At 41.8% G+C, this 13,283-nt stretch overlaps 1 protein-coding gene across 2 annotated transcripts in view; it reads right to left on the reverse strand.

Moving 5' to 3' along the window:
• The window catches only part of p2ry8 (P2Y receptor family member 8), a 46,825-nt gene that overhangs the window by 14,441 nt on the left and 19,101 nt on the right, over positions 1-13,283 (reverse strand). The window contains exons 4-6 of one of the 2 annotated variants that reach the window (XR_003860222.2): positions 10,395-10,553; positions 9,167-9,267; positions 8,482-8,584 (exon numbers count right to left, since the gene is read on the reverse strand). The gene's annotated coding sequence lies outside the window, so the exon portion shown is untranslated. The remainder of the gene's footprint in view (positions 1-8,481; positions 8,585-9,166; positions 9,268-10,394; positions 10,554-13,283) is intronic. The other variant, XR_003860221.2, reaches the window with a different exon arrangement.

Here is a 13,283-nt window from a genome sequence, read left to right on the forward strand (position 1 = left end):
AACATGTACAAATCGACCGCATGTTTTACATACAGAGATTGCTATACCCCAACATCGTAGGTTTAATTAAAACAACAAAACATTGCTCAAAGAAATTATACTTTATAACTAGGTTGTGGGATATCAGACAAAGGACAGCGAGTGACCTCATTGCTAAATAAGAATGAACTGATGTTCTAAAACATGACACATGACATTATAATAAGGCCAAACTACCGTACACATAGAAACGTGGGGTGATGTGGGGTGAATGTTGGAATAATGAACAGTGTTTTAAATATTATTACAGACATAATATACTTTTTAGTGTAAATAAATTATTAAAGCAAAATGTATCTTTCATGCCAATGGTCAATATTGGTGCAAAATACTCTATTTTTCAGTAAAGGGTAGGGGATGTCAATGTCAAGTTATAAAACATGTATATGGCCAGTAGACCTAGCTTGGCTGATGCGCGACCCACGTCACTACGAGAGCCGGGGTCAGCCGGACTAAAGTAGACCTACTTAGTAGAATGTTTATTTGCTACAAATAATTGTAAATTAATGTTATTTAAAGGCATGCATAGTAAAACTTTTGAGACATTATCCTATTTGCATTTTTTTACTGAACTGTAAGAATTGTCTATTTCCCCAGCAGTTGGTTCACATTAGCCGCCTGCACAACATAATTTCCTATTTAACAACAACCAAACCTCTATTAGAGCAGATTGCTTTCTAGCAATCTCTAGCAGAAAGTCCATAGCTTGACAGCAGTAGGGGTAAGATAAACACATGAACCCCTCACTAACACGCTTCCACGTTAACCAGCTGTCCCCCTGTGGTTTCTGACTCGGCCAAACCTTTGAAATTTATTTTCAATGCATGAAAACACAACATGTTCACAGCTTTGGTAAAAATCCTATTTGTACACTGTAATTACACTTTGAGAAGTTGCAAAGTTTTGTGTTTCGAAACCTTTACTTTTTCTCCTCTCATTTCTGATATTGATTAGGGTGCAAATGAGGCTCTCTGTTGATAAGAACAAATAGGTTTCTGATTATGTTGCTACTGTTATCAAGGGAAGCAATCAGGAGACCTCAGTCAATCATTTTGACAAAAGTGAGACACATTTGCTCATAGCAAACAGGCCTGTGTATGTGTGTATCAAATCAAGTTTTATTTGTCACATACACATGGTTAAGCAGATGTTAATGCCAGTGTAGCGAAATGCTTGTGCTTCTAGTTCCGACAATGCAGTAATAACCAACGAGTAATCTAACCTAACAATTCCAAAACTACTACCTTTTACACACAAGTGTAAAGGGATAAAGAATATGTACATAAAGATATATGAATGAGTGATGGTACAGAACGGCATAGGCAAGATGCAGTAGATGGTATCGAGTACAGTATATACATATGATATGGGTAATGTAGGGTATGTAAACAAAGTGGCATAGTTTAGTGGCTAGTGATACATGTATTACATAAAGATGCAGTAGATGATATAGAGTACAGTATATACAGTGGGGAGAACAAGTATTTGACACACTGCCGATTTTTCAGGTTTTCCTACTTACGAAGCATGTAGATGTGTGCAATGTTTATCATAGGTATACTTCAACTGTGAGAGACGGAATCTAAAACAAAAATCCAGAAAATCACATTGTATGATTTTTAAGTAATTCATTTGCATTTTATTGCATGACATAAGTATTTGATACATCAGAAAAGCAGAACTTAATATTTGGTACAGAAACCTTTGTTTGCAATTACAGAGATCATACGTTTCCTGTAGTTCTTGACCAGGTTTGCACACACTGCAGCAGGGATTTTGGCCCACTCCTCCATACAGACCTTCTCCAGATCCTTCAGGTTTCGGGGCTGTCGCTGGGCAATACAGACTTTCAGCTCCCTCCAAAGATTTTCTATTGGGTTCAGGTCTGGAGACTGGCTTGGCCACTCCAGGACCTTGAGATGCTTCTTACGGAGCCACTCCTTAGTTGCCCTGGCTGTGTGTTTCGGGTCGTTGTCATGCTGGAAGACCCAGCCATGACCCATCTTCAATGCTCTTACTGAGGGAAGGAGGTTGTTGGCCAAGATCTCGCGATACATGGCCCCATCCATCCTCCCCTCAATATGGTGCAGTCATCCTGTCCCCTTTGCAGAAAAGCATCCCCAAAGAATGATGTTTCCACCTCCATGCTTCACGGTTGGGATGGTGTTCTTGGGGTTGTACTCATCCTTCTTTTTCCTCTAAACACGGCGAGTGGAGTTTAGACCAAAAAGCTATATTTTTGTCTCATCGTTACTCCTCTCCCATTCCTCCTCTGGATCATCCAGATGGTCACTGGCAAACTTCAGACAGGCCTGGACATGCGCTGGCTTGAGCAGGGGGACCTTGCGTGCGCTGCAGGATTTTAATCCACGACGGCGTAGTGTGTTACTAATGGTTTTCTTTGAGACTGTGGTCCCAGCTCTCTCCATTTTCTAATAATTGCGCCAACAGTTGTTGCCTTCTCACCAAGCTGCTTGCCTATTGTCCTGTAGCCCATCCCAGCCTTGTGCAGGTCTACAATTTTATCCCTGATGTCCTTACACAGCTCTCTGGTCTTGGCCATTGTGGAGAGGTTGGAGTCTGTTTGATTGAGTGTGTGGACAGGTGTTTTTTTTTTACAGGTAACGAGTTCAAACAGGTGCAGTTAATACAGGTAATCAGTGAAGAACAGGAGGGTTTCTTAAGAAAAACTGACAGGTCTGTGAGAGCCGGAATTCTTACTGGTTGGTAGGTGATCAAATACTTATGTCATGCAATAAAATGCTAATTAATTACTAATTAATTACTAATTAATTTTTGTTTTAGATTCCGTCTCTCACAGTTGAAGTGTACCTATGATCAAAATTACAGACCTCTACATGCTTTGTAAGTAGGAAAACCTGCAAAATCAGCAGTGTATCAAATACTTGTTCTCCCCACTGTACATATACATATGAGATGAGTAATGTAGGTTATGTAAACACTATATTAAGTGGCATTGTTTAAAGTGGCTAGTGATATATCAATTTCCATCAATTTCCATTATTAAAGTGGCTGGATTTGAATCAGTATGTTGGCAGCAGCCACTCAATGTTAGTGGTGACTGTTTAACAGTCTGATGACCTTGAGATAGAGGCTGTTTTTCGGTCCCTGCTTTGATGCACCTGTACTGACCTCGCCTTCTGGATGATAGCGGGGTGAACAGGCAGTGGCTCGGGTGGTTGTTGTCCTTGATGATCTTTATGGCCTTCCTGTGACATCGGGTGGCGTAGGTGTCCTGGAGGGCAGGTAGTTTGCCCCCGGTGATGCGTTGTGCACACCTCACTACCCTCTGGAGAGCCTGACGGTTGTGAGCAGAGCAGTTGCCGTACCAGGCAGTGATAATCCCCGACAGGATGCTCTCGATTGTGCATCTGTAGAAGTTTGTGAGTGCTTTTGGTGACAAGCCGAATTTCTTCAGCCTCCTGAGATTGCCGAGGAACTTAAATCTTACAACCCTCTCCACTACTGTCCCGTCGATGTGGATAGGGGGGTACTCCCTCAGCTGTTTCCTGAAGTCCAAGATCATCTCATTTGTTTTGTTGACGACGAGTGTGAGGTTATTTTCCTGACACCACACTCCGAGGGCCCTCACCTCCTCCTCTAGGCCGTTTCGCTGTTGGTAATCAAGCCTACCACTGTCGTGTCGTCCGCAAACTTGAAGATTGAGTTGGATGCATGCATGGCCAAACTACCGTACACATAGAAACACATAGAAACACATAGAAACAAATTTGACCTCCACATCCGGCTTCTTCACCTGCAGGATCGTCTGAGACCAGCCACCCGGACAGCTGATGAAACTGTGGGTTTGCACAACCAAAGAATTTCTGCACAATTTGTCAGAAACCGTCTCAGAGAAGCTCATCTATGTGCTCGTCGTTCTCACCAGGGTCTTAAACTGACTGCAGTTCGGCATCATAACCAACTTCAATGGGAAAATTCTCTGCCCTCAATTGCCATTGGCATACTGGAGAAGTGTCCTCTTCATGCTTGTCGTCCTCTCCAGGGTCTTGAACTGACTGCATGTCGGGCATAATAACCAACTTCAATTGGCAAATTCTCACCCTCGATTGCCACTGGCATGCTGGAGAAGTGTCCTCTTCATGGATAAATTTCGGTTTCAACTGTACCGGGCAGATGGAAGTAACTAAAATAAACTTTTATTGTTAAATAAAATGTACTTTTATTATTTCATTGTCCTCCTAGAGTTGCTGAATCTCCTCTCTACTTCAGTTTGCTCCTCAATTCATGCACCTTGGTAGGAAAGCGAGGTAGTGTCAATGATCCCTTCCCTTGGAAGTATGCTGCATCCAGACCATTCTGACCCATTTGTCAGAGACCATACTGTCATGAGTGAGAATGTGGTCAGTGTTTTAGTTGCAGCATACTTCCAACCCATATTTCCTTCGTACTTCAGTCAGTGGATGTGAGGAAGCACAACGTGGTCTCAGAACATTTCATATTATTCTGTACGTAAATCCTAGAAACTCCATTTAGTATGATACTCTATGTTACTTTTCTTATGGTATGTATTAACTTTTTATGGTTGCAGGGGCAGAATTGGGTAGCTTGGATGAAAAGGTGCCCATTGTAAATGGCCAGCTCCTCAGTCTCAGTTGCTAATATATGCATATTATTATTAGTATTGGATAGGAAACACACTAAAGTTTCCAAACCTGTGAAAATATTGTCTGTGAGTATAACAGAACTGATATTGCAGGCGAAAACTCCATGTTCCATAGCCTCCCTTTGCTGGATTTAAAGGGATATGAACCAGATTCCGTTTCCTATCGCTTCCTCAAGGTGTCAACAGTCTTCAGACATAGTTTCAGGCTTTTATTTTGAAAAATGAGCCAGAACGATAACATCGCGTCAAGTGGTCACATGAGTTTTGCTCGCCCAGCAGAATTTGGACAGCCATTGTTTTCCCCTCTCCTACTATGAAAGACATTTGGGGTTGATATATTATCAATTATATATTTTAAAAACAACCTGAGGATTAGTTATAAAAAACGTTTGACATGTTTCTGTGGACATTATGGAAACTATTTGGAATTTTCGTCTGCGTTGTCGTGACCGCTCTTTCCTGTGGATTTCTGAACATAACGCGACAAACAAACGGAGGTATTTTGGATATAAAATCATCTTTATGGAACAAAAGGAACATTTGTTGTTTAACCGGGAGTCTCGTTTCATAAGGTGAAAGCACCAATTTGTAAGTCGCTCTGGATAAGAGCGTCTGCTAAATGACTTAAATGTAAATGTAAATGTGAGTGAAAACATCCGAAGATCATCAAAGGTAAATTATTAATTTGATTGGTTTTCTGATTTTCGTGACCTGATGCTAAGTGTACTTAATGTTTTATCGTGCGATCGATAAACTTACACAAACGCTTGGATTGCTTTCGCTGTAAAGCATCATTTCAAAATCTGAGACGACAGGTGGATTAACAAAAGGCTAAACTGTGTTTTCCTATATTGCACTTGTGATTTCATTAATTTAAATATTTATAGTAATATTTATTGTATGTAGCGCTATGCTATTCAGCGGGATTGCAGACATAACAAGTTAACAGCATAGTGCCCACAAAACTCATCAGTAAGCTAAGGACCCTGGGACTAAACACCTCCGTCTGCAAACGGATCCTGGACTTCCTGACGGGCCACCCCCAGGTGGTAAGGGTAACCAACAACACATGTGCCACGCTGATCCTCAACACAGGTGTCCCTCAGTGGTGCGTGCTTAGTCCCCTCCTGTACTCCCTGTTCACCAGCGTGGCCAAGCATGACTCCAACACCATCATTAAGTTTGCCGTCACAACTTTGGTAGAACTAATCAATGACGATGAGACAACCTGTAGGGAGGAGGTCAGAGACCTGGCATTGTGGCGCCAGGACAACAACCTCTCCCTCAACGTGAGCAAGACAATGGAACCGATTGTAGACTACAGGAAAAGGTGGGCCATTCACATCGACAGGGCTGTAGTACTTGGTCCAAACACACCAAGACAGTCGTGAAGAGGGCACAACAATGCCTATTACCCCTCAAGAGACTGAAAAGATTTGGCATGGGTCCCCGGATCCTCAAAAAGTTCTACAGCTGCACCATCGAGAGCATCCTGACCGGTTGCATCACCACCTGGTATGGCTCTGCATCTGACCATAAGGCGCTACACAGGATAGTGCATACGGCCCAGTATATCACTGGGGCCAAGGTTCCTGCCATCCTCGACCTCTATACTTGACGGTGTCAGAGGAAGACCCATAATATTGTCAAATACTTCAGCCACCCAAGTCATACACAGTTCTCTCTGCTACGACACGGCAAGTGGTGCTGGAGCGTGAAGTCTAGGTCCAAAACGCTCCAGCTTCTAACCACAAGCCATAAGACTGCTGAACAATTAATCAAATGGCTACCCGGACTATTTGACTTGCCTAGTTAATTAAAGGTTAAATAAATAAAAAATATATTTAAAAAATTGCACTGCTGTTAATTATTGATGCATAGTAACTTTATTCCACTATGTCTTCACTGTCATTTTCAATCTCTCCCTGGCCGAGTCTGTAATACCTACATGGTTCAAACAGACCACCATAGTCCCTGTGCCCAAGAAAGCGAAGGTAACTTGCCTAAATCATTACCGCCCCATAGCACTCACGTCGTTAGCCAAGAAGTGCAATGAAAGGTTAGTCATGGCTCACTTCAAAACCACCATGCAAGAAACCCTACACCCACTCCAATTCGCATAGCGCCCCAACAGATCCACAGATGACGCAATCTCAATCGCACCCCCACACTGCCCTTTCCCACCTGGACAAAATACATCTGCCACGCTGATCTTCAACACTGGGGTCCCTCAGGGGTGTGTACTTAGTCCCCTCCTGTCCTCCCTCTTCACCCACGACTCCAACATCTTTTTTAAGTTTGCTGACGACCATAAGACTGCTGAACAGCTAATCAAATGGCCTCCCTGACTATTTACATTGAGTCCCCCCCACCCCCACACACACTTTTATTTACACTACTGCTACTCACTGTTTATTATCTATCCATAGTCACTTTACAAATGACCTCAACTAACCTATACCCCCACACATTGACTTGGTACCGGTACACCCTGTATACAGCCTCATTATTGTTATGTACATAACTTTAGTTTATATTGTAAATATTTTATTAACTCTATTAATTGAACTGCATTGTTTGTTAGGGGCTTGTAAAGTAAACATTTCACGGTAAGGCCTAAACAAGTTTGGATTCACCTACTCATTGCAGGGTTTTTCTTTATTTTGACTATTAATAAGTGTGCCTTGTTAATTTATGGAATTTCTTTCATTCTTAATGCATTTGAGCCCATATGTTTTGTTGTGACAAGGTAGGGGTGGTATACAGAAGCCCTATTTGGTAAAAGACCAAGTCCATATTATGGCAAAACAGCTCGAATAAGCAAAGAGAAAGGGCAGTCCATCATTACTTTGAGACATGAAGGTCAGTCAATCTGCAATTGCAGTCGCAAAAACCATCAAGCGCTATGATGAAACTGGCTTTCATGAGGACAGCCACAGGAAAGGAAGACCCAGAGGTACCTCTGGTGCAGAGAATAAGTTCATTAGAGTTACAGCCTTAGAAATTGCAGCTCAAATAAAGGCTTCACAGAATCAGAACCGGCCGTGATAGGGAGTCCCATAGTACGACGCACATTTTGCCCAGCGTCGTCCGGGTTTGGGCGGTGTAGGCTGGCAATTGTAAATAAGAATTTCTTCTTAACTGACTTAAATAAAGGTTAAATAAAAATAATTAAATTAAATAAAATCAACTGTTCAGAGGAGACTGCGTGAATCAGGCCTTCATGGTCGAATTCCTGCAAAGAAACCACTACTAAAGGATTACCAATAATAAGAAGAAACTTGCTTGGGCCAAGAAACACAAGCAATGGACATTAGACTGGTGGAAATCTGTTGTTTGGTCTGATGAGTCGAAATTTGTCTTCGTGAGATGCAGAGTAGGATGATCTCTGCATGTGTGGTTCCCACCATGAAGCATGGAGGAGGTGGTGTGATGGTGTGGGGGAGCTTTGCTGGTGACACTGTCTGTGATTTATTTAGAACTCAAGGTACAGTTAACGAGCATCGCTACCATAGCATTCTGTAGAGAGTTTTTAGGAGCAATAGATGTTACGGTTACCACGATTGTTGACATTCCATCAATTTTGAAATGTTAAATTAAAAACCCCACTGAATGGAATGAAGTCCTCATGTTAAGTCATAATAACCCTGTCCTGCCCCAAAATACCTATTTCCCACCTGCCCAGTCACAAACAAACCTTTCCCTCTTTTCTGCTTTTCCCAGTAATTCCGCCCAGCCCCTCTCCCCAAGCTAGAATCCCTCTTTTCCCAGGTGGCTGTGTGGTGTTCTTGTACCTGCGGGAATGGAATTAAGTCCTCTTGTTCCAGGAAATTACAGCCAGGTTTGGCCAAGAGGTCGAAAAACGTAGACACATCACCGTGACAGGTCTGCAGCGTTCTGGGAAGGAAAGAGGGAACAGATGGTTTCAGGGTTTCTCTCGTTCAGAGGACATTTCAGACCGAGTTTGAAATCATTCACATTTGGCGTGGCAGTGCAGGTTAATACATTCTGAAATTAGGATTTTGAATTGATGCTGCAACATTCTCAGTGTGACAGCAATGACGATGACATAATGGATCTTTCCAGTTTAAACCCCCTCAGAGCCACGAGGTAACGTCAGAGGCCATTTGACAAATTCTCCAGAGGCTTTACAAGTTATTATAACAGTACATTTACAACAACACACAACCAAGAGCACAGTCCAGTAGAGTATAGTACACGCCCTGTGGTCCTTACTTTAGTGTCCAAGAGAAACACAGAAAAGGACCATACATCCATTCATACATGCAACCATTCCCACTGTTTAAAAAAAAAACAGTTTTCTTAAATAAAAAAATAAAAAGACAAACCATTAGAGAAAGACACCTGTGTAGGCTTTGCCTTAGCTTTGACCATCACATGTGGCTATTCGTAGTTGTTAACAAGATAATATGGGACTATGGGGTGGCTGGTTGGGTACAAGAAGCACCATTGTCTTACTTTCTCCACTTGGCCACAAACTTGTGAACGGATACGAAGCCAGTCCTGTCACCTCCAGAACTGAACAATGGAGCTTTCCAGGAGAGAGGACACTCGCACACCTGGAGAAAGAGAGATGAGAAGGGGTAAGTGTTTTAGATAAGGTTCCTCTTCTGGGATGTCAGATCACTTTACTATCCTTGACAGGTCACATGTAATAGAAATGTGTCAAACAAAATATGGTCCAGCTACCCTCTTCAGTGCTCTACATTATCCTTCAATAGGGTGAGCTAAATCAGATTATTTTTCTCTCTCTCTCTTTCTTAAACAAACAGCTGTCCGTCATTGCTCTGATCCCACCTAAAGAGCTTAATGGAGTCCAGGAAGATTGTTAAACATGATCAAAATGTGACACAGCATTTCCCTGGGCTGTGAGTGATATAGCAGCGAGTCCAGTTGAGCTGCCCGGGATGACTGGCTTTGTGAATGGCCCATCTCCCACTGATAATTGCCGTGTTTCCCTCAAAGAACTCCCTGACAAAACCTGGCTGACGTTTCTTTCTCAACTCAGGTTCCACTCAGGTCAGTGGTCACATACCTGTGACAGGGGGGTTAAGAGGTTAAGAGAGGGGACAGAGATAATATTTTCAAGGGTTAAGAGAAAGAGAAAAAAATCTTTGGTAAAACCAGGGGCTAATTGAGCTAATGAAAACAATTTGCTGGGTGGCTGTGGAGCTCCGGCGATACAAATCACCATCTGACCTTGGCAACCTGCTCCATCTCCTCAAAGGTGGCCCTTTCACTGGGGAATTTGGAAAATATTTTTTAGATCTGCACCAACTGTCAGAGCAGCTCACAGATTACTGCACCTGTACATAGCCCACCTATAATTTAGCCCAAACAACTACCTCTTTCCCTACTCTATTTAATGTATTTATTTATTTTGCTCCTTTGCACCCCATTATTTTTATTTCTACTTTGCACATTCTTCCACAGCAAATCTACCATTCCAGTGTTTTACTTGCTATATTGTATTTACTTTGCCACCATGGCCTTTTTTTTGCCTTTACCTCCTTATCTCACCTCATTTGCTCACATCGTATATAGACTTGTTTATACTGTATTATTGACTGTATGTTTGTTTTACTCCATGTGTAAGTAACTCTGTGTCGTTGTATGTGTCGAACTGCTTTGCTTTATCTTGGCCAGGTCGCAATTGTAAATGAGAACTTGTTCTCAACTTGCCTACCTGGTTAAATAAAGGTGAAATAAATAAATAAATAAAAAATCTTGAAAATGAGGCTGTCGATGTTAACGTTGGCTTTGGGCCGACGCCTTGGGAAGTAGAGAACTTTAGAAGGCTTTCACTCAGTGCCGTGGCAACGGACTGCTCGCTTTTCACTTGGGCCTGAAGAGAGATAGACAGGACATAAATACATACTGTTAGCCGCCGATGCTAACACAGCACCCACTAACACTAGCGCCTTCTAAAGTAAGCAAAGCCTAACTAGACCTTATAAATACTCATCCGCCGGCCTTGTCTCCCATTAGGTAAGAGATATGGTTGCTCAGCAAATTACGCCATCCATCTACCAGTTAACTGTAATGGTTTTCAATAAAGATGTGTCAAGTTATGTTGGAATGTTAAAAACACACCATTTACACGAAGAGTCATTCTGGCAGGCAGGCGCAAATCACCAGGATAGACTCCTACAGACATACAGTACCAGTCAAAAGTTTGGACACTCATTCAAGGTTTTTTTATACTTGTACTATTTTCTACATTGTAGAATAATAGTGAAGACATCAAAACTATGAAATAACACATGGAATCATGTAATAAACCAAAAAGTGTTAAACAAATCCAAATATGTTATATTTGAGATTCTTCAAAGTAGCCACCCTTTGCCTTGATGACAGCTTTGCACACTCTTTGCATTCTTTCAACAAGCTTTATGAGGTAGTCACATGGAATGCATTTCAATTAACAGGTGTGCCTTGTTAAAAGTTCATTTGTGGAATTTCTTTCCTTCTTAATGCGTTTGAGCCAATCACTTGTGTTGTAACAAGGTCTATTTTCTGTATACGATATATCTTCTGTATTCCCTATTTGGTAAAAGACCAAGTCCATATTAACACATGAAGGTCAGTCAATCCGGAAGATTTCAAGAACTTTGAAAGTTTCTTCAAGTGCAGTCGCAAAAACCATTAAGAGCTATGATGAAACTGGCTCTCATGAGGACCGCCACAGGAAAAAAAGACACAAAGTTACCTCTGATGCAGAGGAGAAGTTCCTTGGAGTTACCAGCCTCTGAAATTGCATCCCAATTAATTGCTTCACAGAGTTCAAGTAACAGACACATCTCACCATCAACTGTTCAGAGGAGACTGCGTGAATCAGACCTTCATTATCAAATTGCTGCAAAGAAAGGACACCAAAAAGAAGAAGAGACTTGCTTGGGGCAAGAAACACGAGCAATGGACATTATACCGGTGGAAAACTGTCCTTAGGTCTGAAGAGTCCAAATTTGAGATATTTGCTTCCAATCACCTTCTCTTTGTGAGACGCCGAGTAGGTGAACGGATGATCGCCGCATGTGTGGTTCCCACAATGAAGCATGGAGGAGGTGTGATGGTGTGGGGATGCTTTTCTGGTGACACTGTCTGTGATTTATTTAGAATTCAGGGCACACTTAACCAGCATGTCTGCCACAGCATTCTGCTGCGATACGCCATCCCATCTGGTTTGCGCCTAGTGGGACAATCATTCGTTTTTCAACAGGACAATGACCTAAAACACACCGCCAGGCTGTGTAATGGCTATTTGACCAAGAAGGAGAGTGATGGAGTGCTGCATCAGATGGCTGCCTCCACAATCACCCGACCTCAACCCAATTGAAATGGTTTGAGATGAGTTGGACAGCAGAGTGAAGGAAAAGCAGCCAACAAGTGCTCATCATGTGTGTGAATTCCTTCAAGACTGTTGACAAAGCATTTCTCATGAAGATGGTTGAGATAATGTCAAGTGTGCAAAGCTGTCATCAAGGCAAAGGGTAGCCACTGTAAAGAATCAATTTTGGTGACTACATGATTACATGTGTTATTTCATAGTTTTGACATCTTTACTATTATTCTACAATGTAGAAAATAGTAAAAATAAAGAAAAACCCTTAAATGAGTAGGTGTCCAAACTTTTGACTGATACTGTATGGTCAACCCATTTTAATTTTAATCTTCAGCACCATGCAAATTGATGCAAACACAGAACAATGCCAAATTTATGAGAAGTTGAATGGATTAGAAAAAGCTATAAAACGACAATTACTGAACAGAAAAATAAACTTCAGGCTCTCAAATTTGAAAAAGCATGCAGACCTGATGGAATCCTAAATGAGATGTACACATTCACTAGTAGAACATTTCATTTGGCTATATTAAAACTGTTTAATTATATCCTGAGTGTAGGTTATTTCCCTGACATCTGAAATAATGGACTCATTACCCCAATCTTTCAGAACGAAGACACATTTCACCCTAACAATTAATGAGGCATATGTGAACAGTAACCTGGAGAAGGTTTTCTGTAGTATTATACATGTAAGATTTCCAAACTTCCTTCAGAGAAGAAACAACTTCATTGTCTATTTTATCCCCTTGATTAAAAAAGAAATTGTGCCGATCACATCCCTGAGTGAGTATTACTGTGCTGGCCATTTGTATAGCCTGTCTGGTGTGTAGCGTATGTGCCCCACATTCAGCTGATTCATATTCCTTCTGGCAGAACCGTCAGGGTCTCGGCAAAATACTTGTTAGCATACCAGGAGGAGATGCCTTCTGGCATCCGCCTTTTAATTTGTATTGCGTGCCGAGCGAATGGGCTCTGACCGTTGTGATGAATGAAGAAGGGTTTGGCGCCAAGTAGATGTGACTGTCCTGGGCCGTTTCCTCACACCTGGTGATTTATGGGTTTTTCTATAATTTAATTTCTCATGGGAAGGGTCAAGGGCCAAAATGAAGCTGTTTTGATTTCACTGCCCCCTTCGCATTTAGATCAACATTTAGTATGCTTTACTCCTCCAGCAGAGAGGGGTCCAGTGTCGTGACTTGACTTGAACATTAACCTGAGGACTGTTATTTA

This window comes from Oncorhynchus nerka, linkage group LG3 (assembly GCF_034236695.1).
Source record: "Oncorhynchus nerka isolate Pitt River linkage group LG3, Oner_Uvic_2.0, whole genome shotgun sequence".
Lineage (NCBI taxonomy): Eukaryota > Metazoa > Chordata > Actinopteri > Salmoniformes > Salmonidae > Oncorhynchus > Oncorhynchus nerka.